The following is a 10,328-nucleotide window of genomic DNA, read 5'->3' as shown; positions in this document are numbered from 1 at the left end:
ATAATATATATATACTACACACTACACACACACACACACACACACACACACACACACACACACACACACACACACACACACACACACACACACACACATACACACACACACACACACACACACACACACAATAAGAGCTTAGTAATAAGAGACTTATATAACTTCCTTGACATATTTTAGATCAGTTTATAAAAAGTTAAAAATTTTGTTATATATATTAACTGTTAAATTATTATACATTGTTGCGATAAAAGTAATATATAAAAAAGTCTTTATGTATTAAAATATTTTTATGAATCGTTTATTTGTCATACACGAAATATAAATATTTGTAGTTAAATAATTTAATAAAATTTTGTAGTTAAATAATTTAAGAATAAAAGTGTTACCATTTGCAGTATTAAGATGATTTCACGTTTAAATGAAAAAACGTCTTATTCGGTTACAGCTAGATCTTAGTGCTTAATAATGTATCGGTGTAAATTTATATACATGTTTAATCCTATAAACCGCACACCGAGAATACACAACTAAGTATATATATATATATATATATAAATTCACACAGAATATTATTAAGCACGAAACACTAATAATTATCTAAGACCAAATAAGACATGTTCCTATTTAATAATTTATATATTCTTCACATATTGGACTAACATCATTTATTGTTGTTTAATATATTTTGTTCGTAACTGTGAATATTAACAAGAAGCTAAATATTATTCCTGAAAAGTCATTTTTCAAATTAAATTATCTTCTAACCAACTTATGTAGTCTTATGTAGTCTAAAACAGCTGTTTTGGTCTAATGACTTCTAATGAATTTTTGATACACTTATTTGCGTGCTAAAGTGCACAAATAGTTTTCCCACCTTTCGACAACGTTGGAGTTGTATAAAGTACAGTTGAAACTTTCTCGTTCAGTGACCTAAATGTTTCGTCCTAAATGCAACTTTGGAGGGAACCGCATCAGCTCGCAACGAGACTCTCGAAACGGGGGATGTTTTCGAGAGGAATTTTTGTCCCCGTTCACGTATACGACGACCATCGACCGTGCGATCGTTCTGCAGCGATCTAACGAGATCAGCAGCGTTGGAACACGCGATGGGAATAAATTCCGACCGGAGACGTTCCGTCATCTACTGTCATCGGGGTCCTAAACGCGTTTACGATAAAACTGACGAAGAGGAAGGTTACTCTCCTTCCCCGAAGGAATGACTGTACAACGTAACTCTCCTTCATTCGCTCGCCCGCTGGCTCATGTTCGATCGATCGTAATTTCCGTCAGTGACTCACGAAAGAAGAGAAGGGAGTCGCCGGACAACCATGTATACACACGCACGCATACACGTGCACACGCTACACTTTACGTGCGCAAGGAGAAGATAGAGGGTGGTAACGCGGGGGCTGACTAATCGCCGAGCTGAACTACCCGGCATCCCTCTCCAACCGGTCTCTTCTGAGAATCAGAGGGAAAGAGGAGGATTCTCGCGTCGTGGGTTTTATCCACCGTTTATATTCCGGCGTCGAATAGATGCCGTGAACGTCACATCGTCGGACGGTGACAGATATTATCATGTCGTTTCTCGACGAGACGTAATAGCGACGTAATGTTGTCTTCTCCAACGTCCTTGAGATGCAATGTCCTTGTTATTATCAGCCAGACATTACTATTAATTGGCCGAAGTCGTTAAAAATTCGCTATCCAGCTCGAAGAAATGTCTGAAGAAAAATCGAGTCTCTCCAAAGTGCCTTATTCTATATTCTAGCAAAATGACATGTTTGCTTACAAATTATTCGCTAAAATCATGCGAGTTCTCTTAGTCTCTCTTATCAACGTATTATTTGATATGTCGCTCATAAAGCAGAACGTTTTCTTATAATATCGTCATCGTCGTCGTCGTCGTCGTCGTCGTCGTCGTCGTCGTCGTCGTCGTCGTCGTCGTCCTCGCTGCCTATAATCGTACATCATACGTCGGCCACGTATCGAGAGACAACGGCAATCTGTCCGTAAAATGATTCGGCCCGAACGGCGACTGGATGCCAGGAAATCGATCCAGAATGATATTACATACGTGCACACGCGCGCTTGGCGCGTATCCAGATGCGTTTACCGATGGGATATTTTTCCGCATGGCGTAACACCGCTGAATGTACAATAAACATGGAAAAGCTATTGCACGATGCGCCACTTACACATATTACTCCGTTGCGAGAAGTTTATGGCTCCACTTTTATCAATCCTGTACACTGAGACTCGATTCGCGCGATGCCTACTCAATTTTATAACAAATAGTGAAGTACATCAGTCGATATTGGTTTCACAATGGATCTTGGTCTATTCTAAAGATTAGTTCTGGTTTTCTCTTCATGAACATTCGCAACAATATGTATTTCACATAACGTGGTTGTCAACCACACATACCTCTTATTAATAGGGCCAAGGGCAGGAACGTGAATGTGCAATGCGTGCATAACACGCAGACGGCCAAAGTCAGAGACCGAATTCGAAATTTATCGAATTATATCTGGACATACTACAAATGCGACAAAATTGCAACTTCCTGAATGTTGGCAGCATCCATTAAGATTATTTTCCTCCATTGTTCGTTTCCATCATTATAGATTGACTTTAGTTTCCTTTGTCCATTTCTACCAGTGTAAATTAATAGTAATTTCGATTTAATTTAACTTTATCTTTTTCTAATTCTTAAAACTAGAAAAAAATAATAAATCTATAACTATATTGAAATAGATATAAGAAATTAAAATTAATCAATATTAATAGAAATAAATAATAGAAAAAGATAATTTTAGTAGAAATGGAGACAGGATAATGTTTCATTTCAAAAGATCGTTTAGAGAAAAGTGTCTATACAATGTAGCATTTCGGTCCAAATAATCGATTAGCGAGATGTCATTTTATATATATATAATAGGAATCAAAAGATTAAAATCTGAAGACTGATGGAAGTACTATTTACAAATACTCAATTCTTAGTAATCAACAAAACTTGTTAATTCGTCAATAGGAATATAAAAGAATTGTAAAAGTATTGATTTTATTGTTTCATCTTTATTTCAACATAGACATTTCTTCGCACCATCTCAATATGAGACGTGTCGTATCTCATTCTTCTCAAATTTATACGAAATAAGATCCTCCGAGAGCTTGAAATTCATCTCCGCAATTTGAATCTTATGCACATATATTGCATATTACGTAAGCCAACCAAGATTTGTTCCGTCATCTCGATTTTACTAGCGATTCATATTGCGCTAAGTTCGCGTCGCGCTCCTCGTATTCAACAAATCACCGGTACAACGAAGCCATTCCGCTTACTTTCAAGACGCGCCCTAGGTTGGTATCATTCTGACGCCGTCGTCGTAAATCGCTAACACGTACTAGGCAATCCTCGGGAGAGATCGACCGGCAAGTCCCACGGGTAATGACTCGCGCCGAGGAAATAAATGTAAAGATTGTCTACGAGATTCCGGACACGCGTGACCCGCGACTCATCCGCTCCCGTGACTCCCTCACTCCCTCACCCCCTCTATCCCTCCGGCTGCACACAGTCGGAAGTTACACATCTCAGGCTTTACCTTCCTCTTCCTCTTCCCGTCTCGCAACTCGCTCCTTTTCAGCAACTATTCTGCGACCATGACCAGTCTCAACGTCGCTCGTCATTCTTGCGAACCGGTTCGAGGGGGTAGGAAGCTACCCCCTCGGGAGACGATGGCTCTGCACGGTGCAACCTGGTTGGCGCACCTTTGACCCCAACATCCTGCATGCAGGTTGCGCGAAGAGGTCTGCAGGGCCTTTAATAGAAATCGAAGGAGATCCCCCTCTTACCCTCCTGCTAAAGCCGGTCTAGTTTTGGCGCGATTCCAAAGCGTTCAAGATATATCTTATCTTTTCCACAGACGACGTTGACGAGATTCGATCGCCCGTCTGCTTAAGCCGCCTCTAAAATGTACTTGCCGGATGTTCGATGGATTCGGGGCCTAAAACGGTCGCCAATCTCATCTTCAATCCTCGCTAATGACACGGATAAATTTGCAAGGATTTAGCGTTAATAGCGAAGTATCAAGTGACTCTCCGGTTGACTACACATTCGTGAGAGTTGTCGTAAACCAGGGAGCAAAATTGTCCCCCGGGACATCCTACCGCGAGGCTTTGCGATTCGCAAGTGTCATAAGTACATTTATCGTTAAGTGCTATGACAGCTTTAACGACGCGTCGCGGAGATGATAAACGATAAATTAGCGAGGAGGATTTTACTCGGGTCGACGTAGCTTGGCGGGGGTGGCCCGACGACTTCGATCGAATTATTCAAATTTGGGCTGTAAATTGCATTGGACTCTGGCGCTGGTAAGATACCTCGCGAAATTGAGCCGTGTACAGCATCGTCCAACAATACCAGACGAGGTAGGTCGAGCTATAACGTACGATGAAGATTACGACCGTTGCTGGTATCTTCTTAGCTATTTATTCAAAAACCGGTATAAGTCGAGGTCTGTAGCGCGTAATAATTTTAGCCTTTTAATATATCATCTGTTTTACTTATCTTAAAAAGCGCGATACCATAAGAAGTTTTATAAATACTTGAAAAATATATCTTGTAGATATTACATAATCATTTATTATCTTAAACGACAATAACGATATTATATTTCACCGTTGAAAGAAAGTAATGAAATAAAAAATTCCAACCTAACAGTAATAACAATAATAATAATCACAAAATTATAATTATGGATAACAATTATAAAATTATGTATGTTATAGATAATAGAAATTATATAAAATTTGTGCCATTAATTATTACGTACGAGAGAGAATCAAATCGTTGCAATAGGTTGAATTGAATTTTTACAATGAATAATTAACAGAAACAGATTGGAATAATTAAATTTTCTCGGAGTTGTCATGCCGTCATATTAAAATCCGTGTGCAAAATATCAAAATCGACCGTTATTCGTGAGCAATACTGTACTAGACAGTTCGCACAAACTGCACCGGCAAATCTTCGTAGAGATACGAGATATTTCGCAGTTTCGCCGGCGTAATTGCTTTTATCCGATTTATATGAGAGACGTTTAAAAGCGTCGGAATTAATTCGGACGGTTGTTTACCGCTTTCCGCGGTAGTACTCGAGCATTCTCGAGTATCGTCAAAGTCTCTCTCCAAACTCGGCCAAATTCTATTCACGCGTCTTATACTCGTAGATCGGAACCGCTACCGGTTTGTTCTATCAGGAAATTGGACTATGCGAGTAGTTCCTTTGCCCCTCGTGTATGAAAAGAGATCGACCTTCTGTATAATAAGGGGAAATAAACATATAATAGAGAAGCTGCGCGCGATCCGCGACGAACGGTCTCTCATGAATTTCGAGAAGAAAAGAATGAAGAAGGGCTTACATAAAAAAATCTACATTCTTGTTACAGCACATTCTTCAATAAAATTGAAGGGCCATATAGTGGCAAAAATAATGAAATGAATAAATTTACATAATATTATTTGTGCAAAAAAATTGTTATATTTTTAGAAAAGCGTCTTGAAAAAATTCTACTTCTAAATTTCATCTACATTTTTTCTCGACGATATTTTTACGTCGGTTTAAAATGGATCATGCAAAATCAACAAAAATTAATCTCAAGATTATACTAATTCAAAATATGCTACTATACTTTGATGTTCTATATTATATTCTTACACATTCCATATCTTTTAATCCATGTAACCACATTCAAGTAGAATATTTTGACTTTAAAATATTTTTTTTAAATTATGTTGTGCGACCACTTTTTTTGTAGTAAACATTTTGTTTATTTTTATAATTTATTTGGAATGGCTCTTTATCAAAAAGTTTTTATAAAAGATTTTATTTATTATAGAATTTATTATAATTTTCGTGTTTTTTACATATATTTATAATTATATTCTCTAAATAAGATATTGCTAAACAATTTTTAATGAATATTCAATTATTAAAATAAATTCTTATTAAATATATATAAATAAAAATAATATTTGTTTGCATTTTAATCTTCTAATATATGAAAACATGTATAATTTATTCACTTGCTAATTATAATTACGATAAGATAAAATAGTAATCTTGCATTTGAAAAGCAGTATTAGAAATCTGACAATGTATTACATTATTGAAAATATTTATTTATACTTGTCGTTCTCGCGCTAGTAATCATTGGAATGATACATAAACATAAATACGCAAGCAAATAGGATAGGATCCTGGTTGCAAATGCAGGAGAGACCATTTATTAGAGCTATTAGAACCGTTACATGTTTTGCCAGACTGGACGCCAGAAAGATTATGCAATTAGGAAATGGCCAGCATCCAAGAGCGTATCTCCACCTTCTCGAACGCATTACCTCACTACACGTATCACTGTCTTTCTCCCCTTAGGGTTCAAAGAGTCTCGAAATAAGTTCAAAAATAGTACAAAGTATACATAAGGCACGTAGCAAAACTCGTTAAATTCAAAAATAAACAGAGATGTAATGCAGCGACAGTTCTGTACTCTGACATTAAAGTCTTCTACTGCAATGTGTGAAAGCTTTTTTCGCAATATGAAGTTTTGTATTATGGGGTCGAAAGCCCTGTTTGTTTTACTGTGCAGTTCATTAACTTTAATACAACTGACATGACATTTTGTGACTATGTCTTTGTTAATGTGAAAAAACGAAGAGAAGTTTTACTTTTCTATTTTAATCATATATATTTTTTTGTTAAATATATGTACCTTTTTACAGAGAACTATAATATCAAGAAATATATTTTATTTAATTTCTATATATATGTATATAATACAATATTTTATTTCGTATTTTATTTAAAAATCTTAATAAATATCATCGCAAAAATCTTAATAAATGCCATCGCACATCAATTATATAAATGTTAATGTTATATAAGCTTTCAGAGATAAACTATTTTAATTATTTTTATTTTATTTTCTAAACATTTTATTATTGCTACATTTATATGATAAACATAATAAATAAGGGATCCATTTAAATTAAAAATAAGAAACTAATCTTTTTATAATTTTAAAAATAAAGTACAATATACATAAATTTAATAATTACTCTAAAAAGATAGTCTTGCATTATCAAGGAAATTGATATCTACATTTAAAGTATTATTATATATATAGTATATATATATATATATATATATATATATAAAACATAAAATTTAATTAAATTTAAATATCGCATTTACAAGAGAAAGCTAAACTGATGAAAATCAAGATGTATCTGAATATTTTTTATGATCGTGATTTTATGATCGTCGACGCTTCTTGCCTAGATTTCCCTTCTTTACTACGAGAAGCCGGAATAGGAATCTCAATATTCCAATATCGTCCGAAATATTTCGATGACGTAACAAAGAAAACGTATGAGCGTGGGCTATCGTATTATGTTATTCGCCTTCATTGATGCATTAGTATGTGTGCCAGTGATCTTCCTCTTTTATATAAGCGAGCATAAAAATCTAGTCATATTTACACGTGGCTCCAACTGCCCACATCTCCCGATGATCATTCACATTATCATTCACACTCAGAATTCCGTATCAATTCAATCTTTAATAATATAATTAAAATAAAATCAATTCATCAAGTAAATTACAAAAACAGGAAGGATCGCTAATTGTATTTATTTTCATGAATATTATTCTTAATTCCAAATGACAAGACACTATTCGATAAGAAATATAAAGAAATAATAATATTGTGCCTACTAAATATATATTTGACAAATATTTGAAGATAGTTTTTTTGCAAAAGTTTTATCCAAAGAATTTATTCATAATTTTTTTAAGAATTGTAAGTTTTATGAATTAAGCCAAGAATAACTTAAAATTAAAAATACATAATTTAATTTTCATTCTGCAAGAATAAAAAATTTATGTCGTCAATTATTGTTAATTTGTTGGATATATTTATGAATTTTGTTGTTTTTGCAATTTATATTTATATTTTTATATTTATATATAATCTTTTTACCTCAAATACAAGAATAACACTATGGCATAACGAAAAATTATTGCATAATTTTGATTAATCTTAAAATTTATTTGATTAAATTTATTTATTGAATTTATTTTATTAATCTTAAAATGTACTTAATTTAAATATTGCTAATTAATCTTAAAATACTGCAACACTACAGCTGCATCGAATGTCATAGACGGTTGCGCAATATTGCGTTTCCTTTGTAGACAGATATTACTCGCTTGTTTCAGTCACCTTATCTGGCCCGGAGCGATCATTTGTATTCACAATGTATTTGTCGATCAGTACATGCGTTGCGTCTAGCATAATCGCGAGAAATACGGGTTGAAATTGAGCGCGCGCCTACGCTCGCGCAACTGAAGTTTCACGGTGTTGGGATCCAATTCGTGAATTTGATCAATTTCGTCTGACACACGACCAACGTAGATATGTATGATTTCCTGCTGGCTGAGTCTCGTCCGGAGAAAATGATGCTTTTAGTTAAAAAGCTTCTAGCTGCTATGTACAATGTCACTTTTATTCGTTAATTCCTTACATTCTACGTACACGTGTGAAGCATAGGTTAGCATAGGACCAAAGCGCAATGTAGAATTGAATTACACAAATAAATGCAACATGAATAAGATGCCAAATATGCTGCAATCAGACTTTTGCGTACAAAAGCAATAAAAAAGCAATAAAACGTCTCCGTGACAAAGTTGAAAAATTGGCCATTATAACTTGTAATAAGGTCAAATCGATTTCGATAAATAAACGACTCTATATAATTTATTTGAACTCTCTGGTAACAAGCTTGTCATTTTGACGTCAAAAGATCATTTTGTCGATAATTTGATGCCAAAAAATATTTTGACGTAAGCTTACTATCAAGAAATGTCCCAAGACATTACATTTTTCTCGACATTTTTCTTATTAATTATCTTCATAATAGACAAAAAACTGACACAAAACAAATTATAACAAATTATCGAAAAAATGTACAACCCGAAAAAATAAGTTATACTGTTTTTCTAATATTTCTAATATTATATTTTGCATCTGCAATTTATGAAACATATCCCGTATCTGCAACGACCGCCTTCAATGTGATGCTTATATGCCTACGTGTTTGGTTATTGAAACGATCGCTCGGTGTACCCGCACGGTTCCTCCTCGTTGGTACACGCGCCACGACTCGCATAATCGCGAGGTTACTCGCGTTAAGAAGGATGTGCGAGTTAACTTAGCTCATTGCATTAGCGGAGATGAACTCATTCCGCCTATTTCTCTCTGGCTCTCTATCTCTATCTCCGTCTCTTCCTCTCATTCCTTTTCTCCCTCCTCCCTCCCCCCCTCCTCTCTCTCTCTCTCTCTTCTCTCTCTTTCTCTCTATCTATCTATCTATCTATCTATCTTTTCTCTTCTTGTCTCCTTCTAGTTTCCTCTCGCGAAATGTGCCATCCGCTTGTCCCCCCCGATCGTTCCCTCTCATACTGCCATTCTTCTTTCTGGATCATGGCTATGCATTCATTTCTCGCCACCACCCACCACGTCGAGTTTCTCTTTATCTATGGCGGAGTTAACGAACCATGAAAATCACGTCTCGCGAGATGTTTACTAAAGTCTCTTGAGCGCCCGCGCCGGTATCTTCTACCACGCTGTGCAACCAAATTCCAAAAACGTGATAGGTATAACGAGTGTCGCCGTCGTCTATGAGCGGTAATCCTTTACGGAAGAAGGGCGACAACATCTTGGAATACAGTTATTTGCATTTTGCGCAGGCTTAAACATTAATTCGTAAAGGAGATCCGCCGAGGCCGCACCGAGTCGATACGAAAGTTTCAAGACGACTTTAGCCCCTTAACATCAGAGAACTTCCTTCCGCGAAACACGGACAACTAAATTACTAACGAATCAATTAAATCTTGCCCGTCAATCTATAAACGATGTCAACTAGTGCTAACGATTTGGTGGAGTGTAAATATAGCAATTGAATTAAACGTGATTTAAGATTCAACATCAAAAACGATAATTAACCTCTTTCTAGTATACTGAAGTATTCTCCTCTTCCCCCGCTCCTCTCTTTCTCTCTTTCTCTCTCTCTCTCTCTCACTCTCTCTTTTTCTAAAAATATTACAAACGGAATTAATGCTTCAAATTTTTCGTTAGATCAATTTAATTTGTTCTTAAACTTATGAGAACGAATAATATAATTAATTAAAAAATATAACGAGTGATATCAAGAAATTTTTATTATAACTTTTAAAATAATTTAAGTATTTTTTCTAAACTTTG

The sequence above is a fragment of the Atta cephalotes genome (genome assembly GCF_000143395.1).
Source record: "Atta cephalotes unplaced genomic scaffold scaffold00008, whole genome shotgun sequence".
NCBI lineage: Eukaryota > Metazoa > Arthropoda > Insecta > Hymenoptera > Formicidae > Atta > Atta cephalotes.
The sequence above is the reverse complement of the archived record's forward strand: the minus strand, read 5'-3'. Positions refer to the sequence as shown.